At 36.9% G+C, this 25,535-nt stretch overlaps 1 pseudogene across 1 annotated transcript in view; it reads left to right on the top strand.

Annotated features, from left to right (window-relative positions):
- Positions 1-25,315, top strand: part of LOC132177406 (beta carbonic anhydrase 5, chloroplastic-like) — a 31,697-nt pseudogene extending 6,382 nt beyond the window's left edge. The window contains exons 2-12 of the transcript XR_015911894.1: positions 20,810-20,871; positions 20,955-21,051; positions 21,152-21,193; positions 22,062-22,100; positions 22,176-22,309; positions 23,295-23,456; positions 23,539-23,586; positions 23,758-23,871; positions 23,979-24,055; positions 24,322-24,427; positions 24,900-25,315. The product of XR_015911894.1 is annotated as a beta carbonic anhydrase 5, chloroplastic-like (transcript). The remainder of the gene's footprint in view (positions 1-20,809; positions 20,872-20,954; positions 21,052-21,151; positions 21,194-22,061; positions 22,101-22,175; positions 22,310-23,294; positions 23,457-23,538; positions 23,587-23,757; positions 23,872-23,978; positions 24,056-24,321; positions 24,428-24,899) is intronic.
- Positions 25,316-25,535: the final 220 nt, after the last annotated feature.

The raw sequence follows: 25,535 nt of genomic DNA, 5'->3' as shown, positions 1-25,535 counted from the left end.
GATCCAGTTAATGAAACTGCCGGCCGTCCTTTAAAACATGTCTTATTAGGACAAGTTGCTAACAACCTAGTTGACGAACCTCTCTAGAAGTCCGTTGAAATAGCTCTCGTCGGGATGCCTTGCTAACGACCTAGCTGACAATACTCTCTGAAAGTCCACATGAACATATCTCCTTTGGACAACTTGCTAGTGCCTTAGCTAACAAAGCTCTTTATGGTTCAATAATCATCTCGTTAGGACGGCTTACTGATGCCCTAGCGAATGAGGCTCCTAGGGTACCACTTTGAAGTCCACATCAAGACGCTCATTTCATGACGTTGCTGATGAGGCTCTTGGGTAGCCTTCACATGTGAGTGCCAGGATGCCATGGCTTATGAGTTTGCTAACTGGTTTTGCTCTTCATAAATGCACAACACTTCGAAGACAACCAAAACCCTAAGACTAAAGAACTTACGATTAATGTTTTGAGCACTTAATATGCCAACATTAAAAACTTAACAAACTCCTCCTTTGGCAATTTGGTGACAAAATAAAGAACAAAATATATAGAACAAATTACAAACTCAAAACACAACCTAAGCCTATTAAACCACAAAACTAAGCTAAGTTGAAAATTTGAAGTTTGAACCGGTCTTCTGAAACCATGAACAAACACATCACAAGCATTGAGATTTGTAGATTCAAAATAATTACTCATATTTCAAAATGAATAAATTATTAAATAATGTAATATCTGAATTATTGAATCCATTCACATTACATAGATGTTTAAGAATTTTCAAGATTAAACCCAAAAAAATACATCCATGTAGCATCAACAGATTGTTTTCAAATTACATAAACATCTCAACAACAAATAGTTTGTACTACACAAAAATGTGTTAATCTGTAGCAAAATAACAAATCATCAAAAATATTTTATGTCCCTCTATATCCAAGCAACTCTCCCCCTATATCTCACTATCCACACTCTCCTTTTTGTCACAAATGACAAAGGCAAAACTCAAGTGGTCTCATCAGCATCCTTTGGGGCATCCTTGTGCAACACTGATTTGACATCCATCGTTATCTGGATAATTCGGTCATTGTGTAATGGGTTAAAGTAGATAACTCATTTCTGTTATAATATAGTTTAGTTAGTTGAGAAGGTTATAATACAATTTAGTTAGTTGAGAGTTAGTTGAAGTGTTAGTTGAGAGAGGATGTATAAATAGTCTGAATGAGAATGTAATCGGTAGCTTTGGAGATAATTGTTCATTGTGAACTTGGAGGAGGAGTCCTCGAATACTCAAGGAGGTTTAGGTATCCTCGAAATACCTAGTTCAATAGTCAATTCATTCATTCATTCTATTATTTCTCTCTTTCTCTTCCATTTTCTCTCCTATATTCAGTTTGGCAGTAACCATTCTGTTACAAGTGGTATCAGAGCCATTTGTTTTCTTTTCATGGAAACTAGGTCAATGGGGCAAAATGCGGATTTGGTGCAGTTCAGGAAGGACTTTAAGCAGTTGCAGGATGATTTTTTAGAGAGGAATGCAAGACAGGATAGATTGGAGAAAAAGCAGGATGACCAGTTTGCTTTCTTGAGTGAACAGTTGGCACAAGTGATGAGAAGCATTCAGGAATCGCAGAGGGCACCAGAGCAAAGAGATAAAAGTTCTTCTTTTGATTCTATGGAGGCCAATTTTGGCTCGACCTCAAAAGGAAGGAGTCATGCAGCAGTTGGTGAAGGGTTTCAAACTAGGTTCATTCGATGGGAATTTCCAATGTTTGATGGAGACGAACCGATGAATTGGTGCTATAAGGCTGTTCAGTTTTTTGAGCATTTCTCTACACCAGATCAACAAAGGCTGAAAATTGCTTCATTTCACATGAAAGGTACAGCTCTAATTTGGTTGAAAGAATTACCTAAGTCAAATTCTTTTTCATCTTGGGATGATTTTGCTAGAGCTTTACAAAAACGATTTGGCATGGGGTTTTACGATGATCCTATGGAAAGCTTAGCTAAGTTGACGCAAGGGGGCTCACTAGAGGAAGATAAGAAACAATTTAAAAATTCATTAGGCGAACAAGTCAAGTTGGAAAAAGAAATTAATTCGCCTTTGAATGAGAAGGTAGAGACCCAAGAAGAATTCAAGAAAGGCGAAGTGAAGGCAGAGGGATCCTCAGCTGAATCTATTGCTGCCCTTGATAAAGTCGATACCGTCAAACAAAGAATGGAAGCTGCGTATGAGACTTTAAATGCAACTGTGGAGGATGTCTTTGCCAATGGTGATCTTCCTCGGGCTGATGAAACCTTGGCCAATATGAGGCATTGCTTGTCTGCTGTTGGGGAGGTTGCTGTATTTGCTAATGTGGAGAAGCAGCTTTGTGGTCTGAAATTTTTTTTTCTCTTCAAACATAGATGGCGCTGGAAGAAAATGTAGATGATGCATGAGAAGAGAGAGGGTTCAACAGAAATAAAAAAGGGTGAGGAGGAGGTGTGTGCTGTCACTGTTGTGTGCAAATGGTGGAATTGGGCATTGTGAAAGTCAGACTTGGGTAGTGTGTTCACGTGAGCTGGCTTGCTTGGGAAGCTGAATAGTGCGAAGGTGGGGAAATGAGAACAAATATCAGACAAAGGTTTGGGCTTTTGGCCTGCATTTTGACCCTAGGCTGCATTTGTATTTCAATGTAATAGGCAGCTTTCTTTCAATTGCACACCTTGTGGGCAAGGTGTTTTAAAGGAGCGGGTAATGTAATGGGTTAAAGTAGATAACTCATTTCTGTTATAATATAGTTTAGTTAGTTGAGAAGGTTATAATACAATTTAGTTAGTTGAGAGTTAGTTGAAGTGTTAGTTGAGAGAGGATGTATAAATAGTCTGAATGAGAATGTAATCGGTAGCTTTGGAGATAATTGTTCATTGTGAACTTGGAGGAGGAGTCCTCGAATACTCAAGGAGGTTTAGGTATCCTCGAAATACCTAGTTCAATAGTCAATTCATTCATTCATTCTATTATTTCTCTCTTTCTCTTCCATTTTCTCTCCTATATTCAGTTTGGCAGTAACCATTCTGTTACACATTGGCACCAACAAAGTGTGTTTGCAATTGAGGAAGAGACTCATCATTCTTCACAAAAAATGTGCCTAATGTGCCTCTGGATGGGACATAGATTGGTCGTAATGATCTTGAAAAAGAGTCTCATAGGGTTAGACATGTCCCCTAAGAGAAAATGAGAGATATGGTTAGGCCATGAAGGACCATGGGGAGGAACAAACACCTCCTTCATTTGGGATTTGGATAAGAATTTTTTTTTTTTTGATAAGTAATTGTTGGGGGTGGTCCCTCTTTATGTGGGGACCAACCCACGTGGCAAGCAACAAAGGGTTATAACAGTAACCCCTAACAGTAATGAAGTATATATCAAAAAGCGGAGATGGACGTAACCTTAGTAAATTGGAGATATGCAAGAAAATGCCTAAGTAGGAGAAAAAAAAGAACAAGAAAGTCATTAAAGCTAATAGCGAGAGGTGGGAACTTGTAGAACTTATTGATTGGTTTGTTTGGTTGATTTTATTGAGTTTTCCGATGGAGAGGCGGGAGCTTGCAGAACATTAGATGATAAGAGAGACAGAGAGAAGAGAAAAAAAAAAAACAAATGAAAAAAGTACAAGTGAAAAATAATATTTTAATAATATAGGAAAATATTGAAGGAAAACTATTTTGGAGTGTATTTAGATAAAGAAGCAAAAAGTAGTTTAGTTCCTCAAATTTTGAAAAAATAAAAAGAAAGCTCCTAGAAATACTCTTAGGCTCAAGTGGTATGGGAGCTTTGATTTTGATGCCTAAGATAGAGGTCACAAAAGAGGGAGTGGTCGTGCTTATTTAATTGATGTTCATATAGAATTCATAAACAATTTTAAGGTAGAAATTGTTATGAGTGCACTTGTGAGTGTTGTGTCCCACATTAAAAAAATATAAAAGAAAAGAGTAGTTAATATACCTAAGTAGATCTTAGCCTATTAGCTTAGGCTTTTGGGCTAGAGTTGTGTTCAATTATGTATATTAATGTACTCTTAGTAAAAACCCCATAACCGCCTTATCTCACGACAGAAATTAACTGGTTGAAAAGTTACAGCCAAACCCTATCCTTAAAGATGTCTAAAATGAAAGAAAAAGAAGTTTCCTCTAGATCAGCCACCTTAACTCCCCTCTCAACTACTCGGGTCTGCTTGAACTTTTCTTTCACGCATTCTTGAAGACTTGACCATTAATTTTATTGAAAACACAAGCAACCAACACACAAATAGTTTAAACCAATAGTTAATCACCCAAGCATAAGGTGATGCACTGATCATGACAGTCCAAGCATGTGGACGAGCTAGACGCTACCTAGCTAGGTCAAGATTAGGTATGTTTGATGCAAATGATATGACCAATGCAACATGTTTAAGCACAATGAATAATACTGAAAATATCATACTTGAATGCACAATGTCATCAAAGAAGGGTTCTTGTTAGTCCCTTTCTAAAATCTGAGGAATTTCCTAAACTTCTTGTTAGTCCCTTTCTAAAATCTGTTGCGTTTTGCCCCTTGATTTCACTCCTTGCTTGTCTTTGTCTTTTTCTTTTTTTATTTTGTTTTGAAATTATGACAATTCCTACGAAAGACAATTTCTTGCATTAGTCTATCATTTAGCTCAAGATTAATGATTAGGCAGTATTTCAAAATGAACTTATAAAATGCAAGAAATTAGATCAAGCCAACTATTAGAATGCACTTTTAATTAAAGAAAATGTGCTCTTTTAAGCTATTATCACTCTTAGTGTATGAAAAAACCTAAGTTCCACTTGGTCAGTTGGCACGAGGTTTGTTCTCCGATTGCTAAGGGTGGCCTAGGGATTCGAAGTTTGCATCTTTTTAATCAAGCTCTTTTGGGGAAATGATTATGGAGATTTGCAAATGAGGAAGAAGCTTGGTGGAGAAGTATTTTAGTGGCAAAGTATGGGGTGTTTTGGGGTGGTTGGCATTCTAAAGTTCCTCGTAGAACACATGGGGTGGGGTTATGGAAATACATTTGTAAGGGCTGGAGGTCGTTTCAGTGCCACTTTAGATTTGATCCTAGATTGGGGGTGAAAGTCAAATTTTGGGAGGATATTTGGTGTGGCGAGATGTCCCTCAAGGATGCTTTTCCCGGTCTTTTCAATATTGCTTGCAATAAAGATACTTTCATTGCGGATATCCGAGAGTGTTTAAATGGTATGGTTCACTGGAATGTTACTTTTACCCGTAGAATTCTTGATTGGGAGGAGATGGCCTTAGCCTCTCTCTTCTTGCTCTTGTATTCAATATCGATTCGTGGGGAAGGGGAGGACTGGATATGCTGGATCCCATCAAGAAAAGAGAAGTTTGAGGTTTGCTATTTTTATAGGATGCTTGTCTTTAAAGAGTCCAACCACTTTCATTGGAAAAGTATTTGGCGCACCAAGGCTCCTTCAAGAGGCGTTTTCTGCTTGGTCGGCCGCCCTTGCGAAATCTCTCACATTGGATAATGTTCGGAAGAGAGGTATTGTGGTGATTAATTGATGATGTATGTATGAATCAGATGGGGAGTTTGTGGATCATCTCTTTCTTCATTGTGGGGTTGCGCGCAAGTTGTGGATGTTATCTTCTCTCACTTCAACATGTGTTGGGTTATGCCTAGAAGTGTCAAGGATATGTTTGCCAGTTGGTGGTCGGGCGGAAGAACTAGTAGTGCTGTGGTGTGGAAGATGGCTCCCCTTTGTCTTTTATGGTGCCTTTGGAAGGAAAGGAATGCGAAATGCTTCGAGGATTTGTCGAGGAAACTTGAGGACCTTGTTCATTTCTTTTTGTACACGCATTTCACTTGGCCTGCAGGCTGGCTTGCTCCTTTAGTGATGAATTTTCTTGATTTTCTTTTTATGTTCTCTTCTTCTTTCTCCTCATCTTAGTCACTCTCTTATATACACCCTATGTACTTGGGTTGTGCGCCTCTGCGCTCTTTTAATGCATTATTACTTATAAAAAAAAAAAAAAAAAAAAAAAGCTCAATATCATACTTGCTCATCTTTGCTTAGCTCTCTAAAAATCGTTCCCTTAAAGTTCTTTAGTAGACTTGTGAAAATCAAACCTAAAACCTAAAGTCAGTTTAGGTTTTCTTGTGGAAGCATCCGTACAGGTTAATGAGATTTCTAGACACAAGCAAATGCCTCTGCGGACGAGAGTTTTTTTCTTCTCATATTCGTGTGGACATGTGCAAAGAACCCATCAGACAAAACCTTATGTTTCTCTAAGATGTTTGGACATGAGAGAACATGCCAGCAGACGAAACATTTTTTTCTGTGCATCATCTAGACATCAACAGACCAGGCTTTCTCTCAACCCATTTCATCCAGAGATCAATGGACGATCCTACGAACGAAGCTTTTGAACCTTTTTTTGCCCAAATCCTAAGTACAAATCTACCAAACCACAAATAACAAAGACACTTGTTGGAGGACCAAATAGACCAATTAGAAATCTTAAAAGAAACCCTTGATAAGGTTGTTTCTTAGAAGGGTGTACACCTTCAGACTTACACCCAGCAAAATCATGAATTCCCTTTCCTTTAGTTTTCACACAAGTAGAGGGTACAAAAGTAATCTTACCTTTAGTGACAAATGGGGTTTTTGAAGTGGAAGTAACCAAACTAAAAGCCAAACCACATTTATCACCTTAAGGTTTTTAAGAATTTATTGAACAAGTTAGTTTGTCACTAGAAAACTTTTGCAATTGAATTTGATACATTTTGATGCAGTGTGACTTAGTGAGCTGCAGCGAATAACAATAATAAAGAACGGATAGGTATTTCTAGATCTTGATTCTATCAAAGGATCTACGAAATCTTCTCTAAAACATTAAATACTCTTTAGGTTTTGAAGGAAAATAGAAGAACGCTCAACTCTGAGGATTCTTATTGAACAAAACTCAATCATAAACAACTCCGTTCTAGGGTCTATAAAACATGTATATATAGGCCCCCAAACCCTAAACCTAATAAAAGTTCGAACTTAAATCAAATTGAAACTCTACGGCGCTCGTTCGGATGGAACTTAAGGCTATTCAAACAGGAGCTGACATAAAACGTAAAACATGAATGAAGCTACGATGGTCATTTGGACGTAACATAACGCCGTCTGGATGGTCACTCACATAAAACTTAAAAAACACCAAAATAACATAGGCGTCTTGACGGTCTCCGAACGAGGACTTCAGACAAGGCTCTTGGGTTTAGGCCCATCAAGACGAGCTTGCAAATGAGGCTTGCCGATCTACATCATTCTCCCCAGGTTGGAGAGTATTCGTCATCGAATTCGGACGGATCTTCCCGTGGTCCTTTGGGTGCCACGTCAACTCATTCCATTCTTCCGCTCTCAAGGTCAAGACAAGGCAACACGCCATAAGAAATATGATGCTCTTAATCACCGGCAAACTATGATGATTATGTTGAACGCCCCACACGCCGCCTTGCAATATGTTAGGCTTGTCGTGCTTCCCTCACATCTTTTCCCTTCCACATGCCATGAAAATACTCAAGAATGAGTTAGTCATTGTCTCCCTTGTGAACATGTAATTCTCCTCAACGGCATAGAACTCATCACAATCATTGTTAGGAGAATTTGACAAAATATCATCTACACCAAGGAAATCAACATAACCTACTTCATCATTAAAGTTAGGTACTTCATCTGGAAGGTCTTCATCAACCCTATTATAATCTACGATACCATCCCCGAATCCTTGTGAATGATCTTCATCATCACGATTGGGCTCCTCATACCATTTGTACTAGACAACTGACCCATTTTCAATTCTACAAAAATAGCTCTTCGAGAACTTTCAAATAATTCTATACTTAATCTCCTCTACTGGAACTCCGATGGCTAAATGTTTGTTATTTGTGTTTGGTTTGGTTCACAGAAACTCCAAGTGAGAATAAATATTTAAGGCTCACAAAGCAAAGAACTCTATTGGCACAAATAAAATCATGTAGTTAACTTAACGACATTAGGACGACCTTGCTAACAACCTAGCTGACGAACAACTTCGGAAGTTCATTGATACAACTCTCATAAGGACGCCATTCCGATGATATAGCTGAAAACACTCTCTAGAGTCCACCTAAACACATCTTGTCAAGACGGCTTGCTCACGAGACTCCTTAGAGTACCACTTTGAAGATCATGTCAAGACGCCCATTTGATGACGTTGCTGATAAGGCTCTCAAATAGCCTTTGTATGTAACCGCATCTTGACGGTATTGGATCAATGCACTAGGATCATTTCTTTATAAGTTTCACTTTAATCAATTCACTAGGATCATTTCACTATAATTAATTTTCATTGCAAGCTTTATCTCTCAGCATGTACACTTTCTTATACAATACAACTTTTTCTTGGTATGAGAGTGGAATTTCTTGTTTTGCATTTTTAATGAATTTGAAGCATCTTAGGGATAAGCCATTTCCTCCTTGGTAGTGTAGTTGAATGGTTTTCTCTCCCCCAAGGTTAGACCCAAGCTAACAATGGACCAATCCCTTTCTCGAAGATAAATTTTTTTGATACTTTAGAGACTTGACTCTAGTATTTGGATGAAGCGTGTATCTATGAGGAGAGCACGTAACTAAACACTCTGGAATGGGATTATTGAAGAGGTGGACAAGATAGGATCTCCTATAGAAAATTATCAACGAGCATTTTGTATGAATGTTTGAACATGACTTTGCTAGCACATCTGATGGTGGAAAGACAAAATGTTGTTTAGCCTTTTGAGGATAAGATACCTTAAATGAACTAAAATTATGAGTAGTTTGAGTCTCACATTGAGGAAAACATAAACAGAGTAATTAATATATATAAATAGACCTAAACCAATTAACTTAAGTTTTTGGGTTTGAGTAGTGTTCAAACATGTATTTAAATGTGTTCTTGGTGGACTCGCTAAGCGATTTTCATCCTAAAAAATGGGTATCAAATTAAAGCTATGGTTCAACTTCCGGTTGAAATGAATGCTTAGGTCTTCGAAGCATATTGTATGCCTTGGGTAACGAGTGTGGCTAGCTCTTGGAGCAAAGTTGCATTTAGTGAGCTACAATTGGTGCAACTCTTGTACGCGTGACACTCTTTGATTTATAAAGGACTTGCATGTAAGGAGGAGTTAAGTTAATGTGGAAGAAACTCACATGTGAGGGGAGATTATTTGTGAGTGAACATAAGTGTTGAGTCTCACATTGAGGAAAAAAAGAAGTGAGTAGTTAATATAAGGGAAAAATATAAAAAAGCCCCCCAAACTACCAGCCGTTTTCGATTTAGCCCCCTAATGTTCCAAAAGTGATAAAGTAGCCCCCTAAACTACCAAACTATTGCATTTTGGCCACTCCGTTAGTCAAAACCGTCAGTTTGGACGGAAACTGCAAAACGACGTCGTTTGTTACAGGTAAGTTACTACAATGCCCTTTTGGGAAAAATATAAAAAAGCCCCCCAAACTACCAGCCGTTTTCATTTTAGCCCCCTAATATTCAGAAAGTGATAAACTAGCCCCCAAACTATCAAACAATTGCAATTTGGCCACTCCGTTCTTCATTACCGTCAAATATAATGAAAAATTTAAAACTACATCGTTTTGGCAATGGTAAGTTACCAAAATGTCATTTTTGGAAAAAAAATATAATATTAAAACAAGCAAGCAAAACGGCGCCGTTTTGCTTGAAATTAGGGTTTCCTTACACTTACCAAAATGATGCCACTTTGGTAAGTGTTAGGAATTAAAAGAAAAAACCCTAGACCCCACACAGGTGACCCACGAAAAAACCCCCAACCCCAGTTTATCTTTCTCCCTAAAACCGCCGGCCACCACGTCGTCTATCTCCGACAGCCTGTAAATCTTACCCATAACTCAATCTTTTTATTGTATTTCATGGTGTAGTTGTCGGATCGGTGTTGTTTATCTACGAACGTGATTTTTTTGTTTGATTTCTACAATGGGTAAGAATTTTTCGGTGGCGCTTCGTAGCTAGTGGATGGTGTGGCCGGCGGTGATGGATGGTGGTGGCAGGGGCAGTCGTTTTGAGAGAAAGAGAGAGAGGGGCGTTGCGTTTTTTTCACTTGAGGGAGAAGGTTGCCGGAGATAGAACGATGTGGTGGTCGGCGGTTTGGGGGAGAGAGATAAACTGGGGTTGGGGGTTTTTTCTGCATGGTGTCTAAGGTTTTTTCTTTTTATTCCTAACACTTATCAAAACGGCGCCGTTTTGGTAAGTGTAAGGAAATCCTAATTTCAAGCAAAACGGCGCCATTTAGCGTGCTTGTTTTAATATGATTTTTTTTCTAAAAGGGCATTTTAGTAACTTACCATTGTCAAAACGACGTAGTTTTGAATTTTCCATCATATTTGACAGTAATGACTAACGGAGTAGCCAAATTGCAACTGTTTGGTAGTTAGGGGGCTACTTTATCACTTTCAGAACATTAGGGGGCTAAAATGAAAACGGCTGGTAGTTTGGGGGGCTTTTTTATATTTTTCTCAAAAGGGCATTGTAGTAACTTACCCGTAACAAACGACGTCGTTTTGCAGTTTCCGTCCAAATTGACGGTTTTGACTAACGGAGTGGCCAAAATGCAATAATTTGGTAGTTTTGGGGGCTACTTTATCACTTTTGGAACATTAGGGGGCTAAATCGAAAACGGCTGGTAGTTTGTGGGGCTTTTTTATATTTTTCCCTTAATATAAATAAGTAGACTCAAACCCATTAATTAGCTTAAGCATTTTGTACATTAATCTCCTCTTTGTATACTCCCTAGGCATTTCTCTCCCTAACACATAATACTCAAAACTAGCAGAAGGGAGATGGTACCTCATCTATTACATTGGTTTAAGTCAAGAAAATAATAAAAAGGGTAACCCAGGATGTCAGCACTCTAACAACCATCACAAGTGAAAACAAAAAAAAAAAAAAGAAAAGAAAAAAGAAAACTGGTCACACATTGAGAAACAGAAAAGGAAAAGTTTGTGTTAGCCTTGCTAAAATGGTAAAGTTTCTTATGTTTAGCAACATTCAAACTTTTTAAGGTCACAATCACTATCATGATAATAATATAGTAAATTTTGGCCATTGTGGCGACATACACCAGTGCAACTGTCTTTTTCATCATAAATGGATGTGTTGTTTATTATAGCTTTGTTTATGGAACTTCTAAACTTATCTTCGATTGTGGCTGTTAAACATGATGTTAGCATTTTCAAAGGGAAAATCAATTTCTGTTGTGGTAAAAATTTCAGCAGCATTAATCGTAGATCAGGAAACACATACAAGCACTTCAAAGGAGGGGGATGGCGATAAATTTCTAGGGTTTCATGATGAAGTTTCATGGAAAACTATTATCACATCTTACTGTTGCAGTGTGTTCTATGGTTTGTAATTGAAAATTCTATATATGACTCAAAACGACACCTATTCTAAATGTATAGGTGTTTCACACAATATTATGCGGAAATAGATCTGACCTAACAAATAATAATTAACCAAAAACAGATATGCAATGAGCAATAAAGAACACAGATAGTTTGGTTACGAAGAGGAAACCAATTAGAGAACTTTCTAATTGTAAAACCTTTCCAGGGCAGCCAAACCCAGGAAATCAACTAACTCAGTAAAAGAATAAAGGATTACAAGACGTTCACACTTACAAAACCTTTGCAATTGACACGATCTTGTATAAGACAAGTGACCCACTTGCCTTCTACCGCAGTAGCCCTTTCCAGAGACAGCTGGCACAATCCTTCTATGTGATCTCCCTTCATCGGAACTCCGGTTGACTTCACTTCAACAATCAACAAGTATAAACAAACGATCACTCTAAGAGAGAGAGCAGACTCTCTATATCATGGACTCTCTTAGCACAAGACGGCGAATTCTAGATGCTGAAATTCGTGCCTCTATCTTCCTATAGAGATGTACTTATAATAGTCCCATCATACCTAGACCTAGGAAAGAGTTTATATGCATTTAAAACTGTTACAGGTATGCGGCGTCCGAACGGGAACATGTGCCGTCTGGACGGGACAACAAAACACAGCCAGAACGTGTTTTTAACACATGGCCGTCTGCAATCTCGTCCGGACGAGATTGCACACGAGCCATTCCGCCCAGCTTCGTAGTCTTCTCTTTATGGCCCGTTTTGACCCAGTAAACATTGGAATTAGCTAAAACTTGTGAAACATGACTTTGTAGATCCTTGAGTTACCTTTCCAACGCCATAAACATTGCTCCAATCAGAGGTCTGAAACTCATGATATGACATTTTTAGTAAAAGTCGTCCGGATAGGATTCGAACGAGACTATAGACGAGGCTCTCGGGAATTCTTGTTTATCGAGCTCGTCCGGACGGGATTCGGACGAGACTGCAGACGAGGCTCTCGGGAATTATTGTTTATCGAACTCGTTCGGACGGGATTACAAACGAGATTGCAGACGAGGCTCTCGGGGAAATAGAATTATTCGAGCGTCCGAACGGCACTTCTTCTCGTCCGAACAGTAATTGAATGGGTGATGAATCTTGGCACTTTTGGTCACCATTTTGCTTACCGAATTAAGCCAACAAGAACTTACAAACTCCCCCTTTGGCAATTCGGTGACAAAATCAATCGAACGAGTCAGCATCATCTCCCCAATTTTATACTCCCCCTCTTTGTCACAAATTGACAAAAGGTATCATGTTTCCTGAAACACTCAACACAAAAACATCAAGGCATATGTGGAACAGGAAAAACAATAATCAATCATTCATGATCACATATAGGAAAATGCATGAAGATAATGCAAGATCAGGAATAATAGAAACTCCCCCTCAATATAAGACTTAATAATCAACAAGAAACTTTTTTTAAAAAAAAATTTTCTCCCCCCCAAAAGTCAAATGAACACACATGATACACACATCAACAACTCATGTATTTTAGCAATGAATATGCCAAACATACTCCAAATATGCAAAATATACATGAGACTAGAAATGACAAAAAACTCATATTGTTTAACCCAATGAGAAAAAGAATACCAATTTACACAAAGAGGAGAAAGTTTCACCAACACGAGGTTTTGACAAGTAAATTCAATCAAAAGTCAAACCTTATCATACTAGGGCCTAGCCACTCTCATCCAATACAATCCTCTTTTGAAAAAATAGCACAAGTTTGACACAGTGAAAATACATTCCATAAGGAACATGTTCTTTTGATTTTGTTTCACTATTTTGATTCTTGTTCTCTTTGAGAGATTGTCCTTAAACAATTGGTGCTTTATACAAAAAGAAAGAATGCAGGAATTTTTAAGCCCTAGGTTCAACTAACATATGGTCAATTTGAAAAAAAATATGACTAGTCAAAAACACCTCATGTAGTTACCTAACATACCTCACTTTTCAAAAAAAATTACCTCAAATTAAGCTTAAGTGTGCATAAGATTAAGTATAGGTAAAACGTACCACATACGCTTAAGCTTTAAGTAACAACAAAAACAAGTCCATTTGAAACAATTTTTTTATCTCATGCATATTTAGAATATTCCAAGATGCAAGGAATTAAATCCATGAAAGCAACATGAGAAATTAATGGACTATCTGGGTACATAAGACAAAAGAGAGAAAAGAAAAACCACCAAATTAAAATATTTTTGTCTTTTTTGATTTTTTTTTGATTTATTTATTTATTTTTTTAATTTTTTTTAAATGCACACAAAACAAAACATGTTAATAGAAACAAAACACAAACAACAAAAACAAACAACAACAAAAGATTTAAACCCAAAAAAAAACAAACGCCAAACAAACTATGACGCTAGGACACAAGTATATATATAAGCAAAGTCTGTCCTAGGCATGCAATGTGCCCACCTAAACTAGGTGAGTCCAATACCACTCCCTCTCAACGGATAAACGGTATCAACCTTCTTAACCCAAACTTTCTTCATTTTAGGAACATAAGTGCGACTCTTGTCCAAGTCATTTAACTGGGTGATAACACCCCTTAGCATGTTGAATAATTCTTCATGACTATCCCTAGAACGAAAATAGTCTCTATTTGAATCATGATTATTCAACTGAAAACAATTAGGGCGAATATGCCCAATCTTACCACAGTGATGACATGTAGGAATGAACCTTTGAGAAGGTTGGTTCCTTGGCATATGAGCACGTCTCGGTGTAGAACGAGATACATAGGAATCAGTTAGAATTCCCTTACCTTTCTCACGTCTTGAAATTGGAGGATACATTTCCTTCTTCTTAGGCAAGCTTTCTTCTTTACAAACTGGTTTCACAAAAATTAACTTTGAAGGAGAAGCAGCATTAGTAGAAGAAACAGCAGATTTATCAAAGCCCAATCTAGTTCTATCAAACGAATGTTTATGATTATTCAACATGTGATTTAGCTTTTCACTAGAGAATGTTTTCAGATGATTTCTTGACTCATTAAGCTCATTCTCTAAGAATTTCACTTTGGCAATTAACATGTGATTTTCAGACATCAAGGTATTATGAATAGCATGTGTATCAGTTAAGGCAACAGAAAGTTGATCATTTTCAAGATTAACATCTTTGAGTTTCTGCAAGTGTTGCTTATTTAACTTCTTCAATTTAATGCATTACAAAAATAGATTATTATAAGCATTTTGCAGATCACCCTCCTCTTTTGATTCATTATCACATATGTCATGTTCACTATCTAGAGAGTTAGACTCACTAGCCTCATGTTCACTATCATAAGAAACCCCAAAAGCTACATAATTAGCAACATTTTCAGCTTTTTCCTCATTGTCTGACTCATCACTTTAAGTCACATTAAAGGCCTTGCATTTAGAATTTATCAAATTTCCACAATCAGCACGAATATGACCAATACCACCACATTCATGACACTTACAACCATGAGATAATTTATCTTTTTGATTTTCATCATTTTTGCTTTCATAATTATCTCTAACCTCATGACTAGGATTCACAGAACTTTTAGATTCCCTACTTCTAAAATTTTCATTGTTTTTGAAAAATTTTCTAAACTCCCTAGCAATAATAGCTATTTCTTCATCATCTCCAGAATCCTCATCAGAATGAACTACAGATTTACCTTTAGCAGCCTTGATCTTAAGAGTAAGATTGTTTGAGCTTTTGGGCTTATGTAACATGAATTCAAATGTCTGAAGAGAACCAACAAGTTCCTCTACTCTTATTGACTCTAGATCTTTGCTCTGTTGTATAGCAATAATCTGAGGTATAAACCTCGCAGGTAGAGATCTTAAGATTTTCTTTATTATCTTAGCATCAGTCATTTTCTTTCCAAGATTAATAGTAGAGTTTCTAATAGTGCTAAGCTTAGAATAAAAATCATCAAATGTCTCTTCCTCTTCCATCCTAATCTCTTCAAATTGAGAAACTAACATCTGAATTTTTGAAACTTTCACAATTTTAGTTCCTTCGTGAGTAATTTCAAATGTTTCCCATGCTTCTTTAGCTATTACACATCGAGAAATTCTTGAGAATTCTTCGATGGAGATAGATGTGAAGATGGCATTTAACGCTTTGTCATTCGCAGACGAAGCACTCTTTTCATCCTTTGAAAATTCGGCAATTGTCTTATTAGGATTAGTCCATCCAGATTCAACAATATGCCAAACGTCCACAGACTTGAGATATGCTTTCATACGAATTTTTCAAAACGTATAATTGGATCCGTCAAAGATGGGAAGTGAGTTAGGTGCAACTGTGTGAGACATATTATGAGGAGTCTAGGATCACACTCTGGAAATTAATCAAAACAAAGTGAACCCTCTCTGATACCAATTGCAAATTCTATATACGACTCCAAACGACACATATTCTGAATGTATAGGTGTTTCACACAATATTATGCGGAAATAAATCTGACCTAACAAATAATAATTAACCAAAAAACAGATATGCAATGAGCAATAAAGAACACAGATATTTTGGTTACGAAGAGGAAACCAATTAGAGAACTCTCTAATTGTAAAACCTCTCCGGGGCAGCCAAACCCAGGAAATCAACTAACTCGGTAAAAGAATAAAGGATTACAAGACGTTCACACTTACAAAACCTTTGCAATTGACACGATCTTGTATAAGACAAGTGACCCACTTGCCTTCTACCGCAGTAGCCCTTTCTAGAGACAGCTGGCACAATCCTTCTACGTGATCTCCCTTCACCGGAACTCCGGTTGACTTCACTTTAACAATCAACAAGTATAAACAAATGATCACTTTAAGAGAGAGAACAGACTCTCTATATCATGGACTCTCTTAGCACAAGACGGCGAATTCTAGTTGCAGAAATTCGTGCCTCTATCTTCCTATAGAGATGTATTTATAATAGTCTCATCATACCTAGACCTAGGAAAGTTTATATTCATTTAAAACTGTTACAGGTACGCGACGTCCGGACGGGACAACAGAACACAGCCAGAATGTGTTTTTAACACATGGCCGTCTGAAATCTCGTCCGGACGAGATTGCACACGAGCCATTCCGCCCAACTTCGTAGTCTTCTCTTTATGGCCCGTTTTGACCCAGTAAACATTGGAATTAGCTAAACCTTATGAAACATGACTTTGTAGATCCTTGAGTTACCTTTTCAACGCCGCAAACATTGCTCCAATCAGAGGTCTGAAACTCAAGATATGATATTTTTAGTAAAAGTTGTCCGGATAGGATTCAGACGAGGCTCTCGGGAATTCTTGTTTATCGAGCTCGTCCGGACGGGGTTCGTACGAGACTGTAGACGAGGCTCTCGGGAATTATTGTTTATCGAGCTCATCCGGACGGGATTGCAAACGAGATTGCAGACGAGGCTCTCGGGGAAAATAGAATTATTCGAGCGTCTGAACGACACTTCTTCTCGTCCGAACAGTAATTGAATGGATGATGAATCTTGGCACTTTTGGTCACCATTTTGCTTACCGAATTAAGCCAACAAGAACTTACAGTAATCAACATTTTAATTCATTAGCACCATATCTAAAACCAAAGTCATGTTAAGTAAAGTCAATGTATCATCTTTATCGATCAGTATAAATAGTTTAAGGGTGCATAAATGTGCTACAGAAACTCAATTGCACACATGCTTTGCATTTTATTCTAAGGAATTGAATCGCTATTCGTTTGTTGTTTGAAGTATGCAACAGGTAATTGGACGAACAAAATATGCATTCAAAGAATCTCGACCAAAATTATACTCCCCTCTCCCACCCCTTCTAGCCTCCTCAGAGGCTAAAATCGTCTCTTTGGAGACCCTATCTGCCTCCTCAGAGGCCTTATCTCTGTCCAAAAACTGCAATGGTCCATCCTCCACCACAAAACCTTCGACCATCACCATCTTCAGCCGCTCCAAGTCTGGGTTTAGTTTTTTTCTTGAAATCTTTGGATATGTTTTTTTCAAAATCTATTCTTTTGATTTCAGGAAGTCTTGGATGCACACGAGCCACTCCACAGGGTTCCTGGCCGTCTCCGCCTACGGTTGCCACCAGCGATCCGCCCATCCGACCTCCACGCGCCGATGCGTGTTTAACACGCTCCTGCGAGTAGATCTTACTCGCGGGCGCATGTCCCCCACGCACTGGCATGTGAAGCCTCTTTTTCGCCGCTCCACCTCCACCCACCTCCTACGCCGATCTTCTGGTTCCCTCTCCGATTCGTGGGCTCGAATGCCTCTGACTTCTCCGCCATTGTTGGTTTTTGGACTTTTTACTTTGCTTTTTAGCTTGCTTTTATGTTCTATAACGCTGTTGTGTTACTATTCTGTAACTTGTTTGTTTTGTTTTCTATTAACCCCGATTCGATTAGGTTTCAGACTCCTCATAAGTGTTGTGGATTTTTTTTCCCTTTCTTTTGGAAAACCTTTTTTCCATTGTTACCGTGCATCTAAATTTCCATGGCTTTTGTGAAAGTTTGTTTAGATGCTTCTATGGAGTTATCGTACTCCCGATGGTTTTGTCCATCAGATTGTGTCACGGCAAGGGTTTTCTCGAGCTGCATTCGCAGATGCCTTCCATCTGCACCTTTGGGGAGTTTATAGTCTGGTTGGATTGGGTTAATCTGTCTAAGCTGCTTAGCTTAATGTGTTTGTCCTGTAACTTTCTTATGTTTTAATGAAATTCGGTTTGTTACCAAAAAAAAAAAAAAGAATCTCGACCAACCATCTTTGGAGCTGCAGGTTAGATATATATAATGTCCCTTTTTTTTTATGTTAGCTTGGAGGGAATGAATACTTCTTAATGTTTCTCTAGATAAATGAATAAATAGTTTGAAGGAGCAAAGATTTCAAACTCATTTTATCGTTTTTTGGATGAATAAAGATTGAATTAATTAATAGGAAAAAAAAAATCAAAGAATAAAAGGCAAGGGATTATTTCTAATTGTAACCCAAAATGCATATTGGAAAACATATTTATAACATTGATGGATTTGCCACAAAACATCCTAACTTTTTGTAATTTAACCATTGATCATGTAAGTTTACCATTATTTTATTTTTATGATGTTTATTTTTTTAAAAAAAAGTATAGGCATTTCATTCATAGTAATTTTGAAAGCTGTGACACTCCGAAAAGTTAGTTCCACATTAGGTGAGTGGATTGTAAAGGTGTTGCATAAATACAATTTCCATATTACATAGTTCTTTACTAGGTAAGACTCAACTTTATAAATGATTTCATTGAGCTCAAAATGTAACTTTGACTAGCTCTTTTGGAGTAATAATAATATAGCTCAACATGGCTAGCGCTTTCTAAGGGTTTTGACAAATAGTATTAGGCTGAAAGAGCAACGCCATCTGGGATTGGGTTGCAACGTGAAGTAGGCCCTCACGAAAACATTAAGGATCGATTTAAGTCAAGGAAATTATGACATTGTAGAGAGTTCCACATTAGTGGGTGGATTGTAAAAGTATTAGATATGCGCTGCTACGTAAGATTAAGCTTTATCGGAAATTTTGGAGAGCTCCATTCGTAACCTAACTAGTATTTTTGAAAGGATAACATGGAAGCGTTTCCCCAGGTCATGGTAGTTTCTTTCATGCTAGAACGGCCCGAATGGGTACATCACAATCTCTAGCATCAACTTGGCAATTACTTCTAAAGAGAAGTTTCCTTGCAATTACTTACCATCCATTGAGAAGTATCCTCTTGGCACCTATTGGCCCTTGGGAGATTACACTTTTCACAAGAGATGTGCCAAAATCATTGAGAGAATGGGCTTGGAAAGAACAAGAGGACACTTAGTTAACTGGGCAACTGGCCTCTTCCACATAGCAAACCAAAGAACTATCAAATGTTTGGGAATCATTTTGCTCATTCAAATGACCTTGGTCGAATACTCTCTTAATTATGCACTCCAAACCAAAAACTTACCATTAGAAAGACTTCGTTCACAAAACCGGATCCCCCTGAAATTTAATTTTCTTATGGACTAAGCTTCTCTGCTTCAAAATCTTGACCTAAGCACAAGAACAATCTCGAGGGCACCTCATCTTTCCCAAGGTCTTATATCTGATGAGGTCCTACTCCAACACATGACATTTCCAAACCGAAACTATAGGTGATGGAATAAATAACATGTAAGATTGTGTACTCCGAATGAAGCCAATTTCTAAAACCTGACAATAATGATGGTTGCTACAATGTATGCTATTTGACATGAGAGAAATGCAAGAATATCATTTCAGAGGAAAAATAGGGAGTCTAGGTGCATTGTCTTGGAGATTATGTTTTAGGCTAGATCCACCATTAAATCCTTTAAGGGTGTCTGAGATTTTCCCGTTAATAGCTTTATAGTTGGGTCTTGGAGTTTTCTGATGTAATATTTTAGTTTTGTTTGCACACGTTTGCGGTTGTAGGCGTTTGCTTGTATAGGCACTCTCTGACTTTTAGCCTTTAGGCCGTCTTATTTTTTAGGGGTTGCTTGTCAATCTTGTTTAATAGGGAAAACCTTCAATCCAGATATGGTGTAAAACCCCTCATTTACAGCCTCCAATAGAGAACCAACTTGTGAGCTAAAAATACCAAGTTTTTATGTGTGGCCGGAAATCGAAATACCTCCATTGGCCAGTGATCGAGCTCAGGCCATGGTTTCACACAATGGAAACCTCACCAGTGTGTGAATGAGAAAAGTGATTGATGGGTTAGCTTGATTGAAAGATATGCTGTTTTCATCTCTATTCTATATGGCATTTTTAGTTGACATGTTAAATTGTTATTGGGCTCTCTTTTCAATAAATTCTTATTTATCCAAAACAAAAACAAAAACAAAATCCCACACCTACTCTATCTGGTTGCTCTAAATGTAACTACAAACACATTATCCACAACACAATTCATTTATACCGCTAAACTTATGGGTTTACCTTATTTCCAATGTTTTTCATTCTTATTTCCTTAATTTCTATGTAAATGTAAATGCAGGTACCTGTAAGTAATGTCATCATAAGGAAACATGATTCAGAAGTATTTACTGAACCGTAATCTGAAATTTTCATGTAATTCTTTGAAACTTGCATATAAAAGAAAATTATTCCATAATATGAAAAGCTAGATGCATTTTCTGGAATAAGTCTGACAACAAACTACTTGTAGCAATCCCAGAATGATAACCCTAAAATTTGCAACATCCTTAAATATTTTTAAGGAAAGGCACGAAATCGATCCATTGTTATATAATATAATACTGAAAATCTTCATTAATGGAACCTCTTTGTGCCCTTTCAGCTTGAGAACAGGGCCTGCACCTCGTTGAGCAATGAAATCATGGATAAGACTCGTGAACTGAGGTATTATGTTATAACGACATTTCTATATCAAGTTGTTATACTCAAAATTAATTAATGTACAAAATGATTACAACTAATTACAGGCAGATGATGGGAGAAGAGCTCCAAGGATTGAATATGGAAGAACTAAAGAAACTAGAGGAACTCGAGGAAGGCTTGAGTCGCGTTTTAAAAGCAAAGGTTGTCTCTCTTTGTTGTCTCTGTTTGCTGGCATTATAATGGAGGGATGAGATTTTTGTACTGTACGTATCTTAACATGAGAAGCTTTTACGTGTTTCAGGATGAAAGATTTCTAGAAGAGATGAGTGCCCTTGAGCGGAAGGTGATCATGAGCTAAACTTTAATTTCATATGACGTGCATTTCATGCAATTATTATATATAATTTAGGAAGATATTTAATGGAAAGCATTTTCATACTAATATTCGTGAATACATAGAATATTTAATTGAAATGTGAGGTAAATGAAAAAGACAAGGTTCGAGCTCATGACCTTTACTATAATACCATTTTAAATTACTATCCCAAAACTTTAACTTGATAGGAAATGATGAATTTAATCATTTAATTTATATTTTAACACGTAGTTGCACACAATTACTTAATTTTAGAGCAAAGTATTTGATAACTAGAAATGAATAGGTTGATGCAAGTTTATAAATTAAAATCAAAGAAATTTGCCTTCCTTTTGCCAAGGTCTTTGTATGTGCAGTGGCTTGCTCAAGCATTGGGAATGGTCTCTCACAAAGCTAACAACCACCATAGAACCTTTAGTGAAATCATTTTGGCCATAAATCCAGCACCATATGCTATCTTAAACCCATTTTCAAATAACGTGCGAGTGTAAAAAATGATAGAGTCTCACATTGGAAAGATATATGTAAGAAGTGTGAATAGTTAATATAGTATTGTTGGGCCTAAACTCATAGGCTTAAGCTTTTAAGTTGTGTGGTGCCGCAACATGCTATATTTGGAAAAAAGAGGAATTTGAGGCATAAATGTTTTAAGGCACCTAGGCTCAGTAATTAACATAATCATTTTTATGTCCTGGGTATTTCCAAAAATATTTTGCTCTTTGGATTTCTATGTTGTTGGTTTTGTTCTCTTGTGAGGAGCAACTGTCTATTTGTATTTCTTCTTATTCTTTAATATCTCCCTCTTTCTCTCACTCTCTCATTTTTTAATATGCAGGTATCCCAACTGATGGAGGATAACCATCAACTAAAACAGGTATCAGGTCTTGAATTTCTCTACTTTTTTCTTTGTTTCCCTACTTTCTCAATTGATGGAAAATGCCTGTTTCAGCAGATGGAGAAACAGTTTAACATTAAAACACATGCAATTGAACAAGGTCAGTCATCTGAGTCAATCACCAATATTTGCAGCTCAGCTGATCCCCCTCAAGACCAAGACAACAACGACACTTCTCTCAAGTTGGGGTAAGTTTGCAACATTACAACACTAATTAACTTTGTTTTTCTGGTTTTCTGGTTATAATATGTAGTTAGAGTATTAAGATTTCAATCCAGGGATACCTTAATTTAAATTTTAGTAGTTGGGGCATATAGTTTAAGTTTCTATTCAACAACTTAACCAAACAGATGGATCTGTCCTAGGGTTTAACTATTTAGTTAATATATTCTAAGCTTTGGTTGGAGACAAAATGCTAAGACATATGTAGCATGTTGATATCGAAGAGATACTATAATTATCTTGGTATATTTTTCTATGTCTTGCAGGTTACCTTTCCCTACTGATTTTGAAAGATAAAAGAAGGTCAAGAGTACATGGGACACATTTTCTTTATGGGTAATACTATTTAGTAGATTGGGTCATCTTGTATAACTGCCATATAGTTAGATGACGTGACAAAAAATCAGCCAATGAATCAGCACTTGTGAAAATAAATAAATAAATTGAGTGATAATCAAATGGCTGATTTTGATTGCACATGATCTAGGTATATAGTAATTATACAAGAGTCTACTAAACAGAATTACACTTTTCTCAATTTAACAATCGATTATCAAAAGCATTGGAAAAATAAATGGGATTCTACAAAGGAAAGGATATGGATTCCAGACATAATGCAGAATGACAATAAATGGGCTGAAAGGTTTGTTCCCAAATGGCCCATTAAGTAAAAGATCACATGCTATATTCATTTTCCTATTGATAAATTGTATCGATCAGTTAATGTCAATCATAAAAATGTTTTACCAAGTTGATTATAGTTAATTCATAGATTATATGCTATTGTAAAGCAAACAAGGGTAGTCTTTCCACTTCTATATCTTTTGATAGCTTAAAATATAAACCTTCCCATTCTTCAGGAAGTGCTCAACCCTTCCCATTGAACTTGAACATACAAACATCTTTCTTTTTTTATATGCTGCTTCAAATGTATTGCTTTGATGCTTGCAGGACTGGTCCACGTTTAGAGTTGAAGGCTTCCAAGGAGCCTCCAGGACAGACTCCGCAACTTGAAAATAGCAGGCTGGAGAGCTTGGCCGAAACTGAAAATGTGTGTGACTTTTTTGAAGATTTGAAACATCGATTTCTTAGATTCAAAAACCGTAAATTCAAGTAAGCAGCAAACAACTCTGGCCTAAAGTTTTTGAGCTCTAAAGCAATTAGTTTCTTCTAAAGTGAATTGTTATTTGTACAGAGAAAACTTGGAACATTTTCAAAATCTTGCCAGGGTCAAGCACCAAAGGTAATCATTTTTTCTGGTTAGTCATAATTATTTATTGCGCGTGTTATATAAACATTGAGAACATCATGGGTGGACAAGCTTTGGCCTTTTCCCTCATCTTTTCTTTCTTTTCTATTTTTCTGCAAGTGTCAGGAATAGATAGCCTGTTAAAACTAACAAGTTCTGGAACAGTTCATGATTATTGCTTGTGCAGACTCTAGGGTTTGCCCCTCAAACATCTTGGGGTTTCAACCAGGAGAAGCATTCGTGGTTCGAAATATAGCAAATCTAGTACCCACATTTGAGGTGTATTACATTGCATTTTGTTTATTTTGAATTTCTACTTCACAAACAGACAAGCACTGAGGCTACAAAGTATTTTCCCCCTTCATTTTTTCTTCCTGTGTGTTCAGAGTGGACAGTCAGAAACAAATTCTGCATTAGAATTTGCTGTAAATGCTCTTAAAGTAAGTATTTCATACCTTGAATTGTGGACCCCCGGGGGGGTTGTTGTCTTCATTTAATAAATGAAGACAACTTTATTATTAAATGAACATAGATTTAAGCATCCAACTTTATTATTAAGTGAAGACTACAACCCCCACCCACCCACCCCCCCATTTTACCAGTATTTTACATGTATCATTTAAGTACCTTTTCTAAGAGAACATACTAGTCTTTTGTATGTGTTATTTCTTTTGGGTAAATAACATTGCTCTCATGTTTTTTTTAACTTTGCTAAACTTTTCTATACAGTAGCTTTATTAGAAGTTGGGTTGTTGTTGGAAACAATGCAAGGCTAATCACAAAGTCTGAAGCTTCCAACCTAAGCTTTGACCAGCAGTGCAGACACTGTGAGAAGGTAATCTTTCATCCTTAATTTGAAATATCGAATCCCATTGTTTGACTGTTTGATTCAACATTAATATTCACATCTTTATTTTTGTAATAATTTAATGTATTCTCGAATATGGGATTCGGAAAAATAATAATTTTTATTAGGACCTGACATAAACTGGGTCCTTTGTGCCATCCAATAGGAAATAGACATTTAAGCATAGAACACCATAACTGATTAAGACAAAAACACTAGATGTTACACTATTCACTTTAATGTTGTCACGTCTTTTAAAAAATTTAAATATTGTGACATAGTGTACACCATTAGAAGCACCAATTTTAAATCATGACCATCAAATGGATCCCGTGGGGTGGGGGGGATTATTACATCGTGAGTGGTGCTCTGAATATATAAGACGACACTTCTAATTTATAAAAGGTTCTTGCATGTTGAGTATCTAAGCCTCTTACATGTTTCTGTAATTCTACCACAGGAATCAGTCAACCATTCCTTGTCAAATCTGCTCACTTACCCATGGATAGAAGAAAAAGTGGCTAGAGGAGAACTCTTTGTGCATGGTGGGTACTATGATTTCGTTGAGTGTACATTTGAGTAGTGGACAATGGATTATGAGGGAGGCAATTTACAGAAGAATAGCAGATTTACAGTCAAAAACCAATTTTACTGGTGCGAAATTTTGCTACCACCTTCTCTGTATGGTTTATAATGTTATGTTATTTTATTTTTTGGCCTTTTCACAATTTATTTTGATTACGAAAGCTGAAGCATAGGCTTGATTTATAGACATTGAAAATAATTGAAAAATACTGGTAATCTGTCGAATTTTAGGGAATATCTACCCTGTTGTATATGTGTCTCAATGAAATATGTTCTTTTCACTGTATAATATACCTATTTTCCTGATGTAATTCTACTGACATTCCTTGGATTTGCAAGTTTTTTACATCTTTGTTTTACTCAATTGTTCTAATAAATTAGTTCATTCGACTTGTAGTTAAAATCATTAAAGGAAATTAGTCTCATTAAAGTAATTGGATACGGCAGGGTATTTGATTTGAGGGAAAGATATGGATGAGTGTGTGTATGAAGTCACCTGCATTTTGTGATT

The sequence above is a fragment of the Corylus avellana genome, chromosome 4 (assembly GCF_965113065.1).
Source record: "Corylus avellana chromosome 4, dhCorAvel1.hap1.2, whole genome shotgun sequence".
In the NCBI taxonomy this organism is placed as follows: domain Eukaryota; kingdom Viridiplantae; phylum Streptophyta; class Magnoliopsida; order Fagales; family Betulaceae; genus Corylus; species Corylus avellana.
Note: the sequence above shows the minus strand (reverse complement) of the source record. Positions and strands in the feature narration are given on the sequence as shown.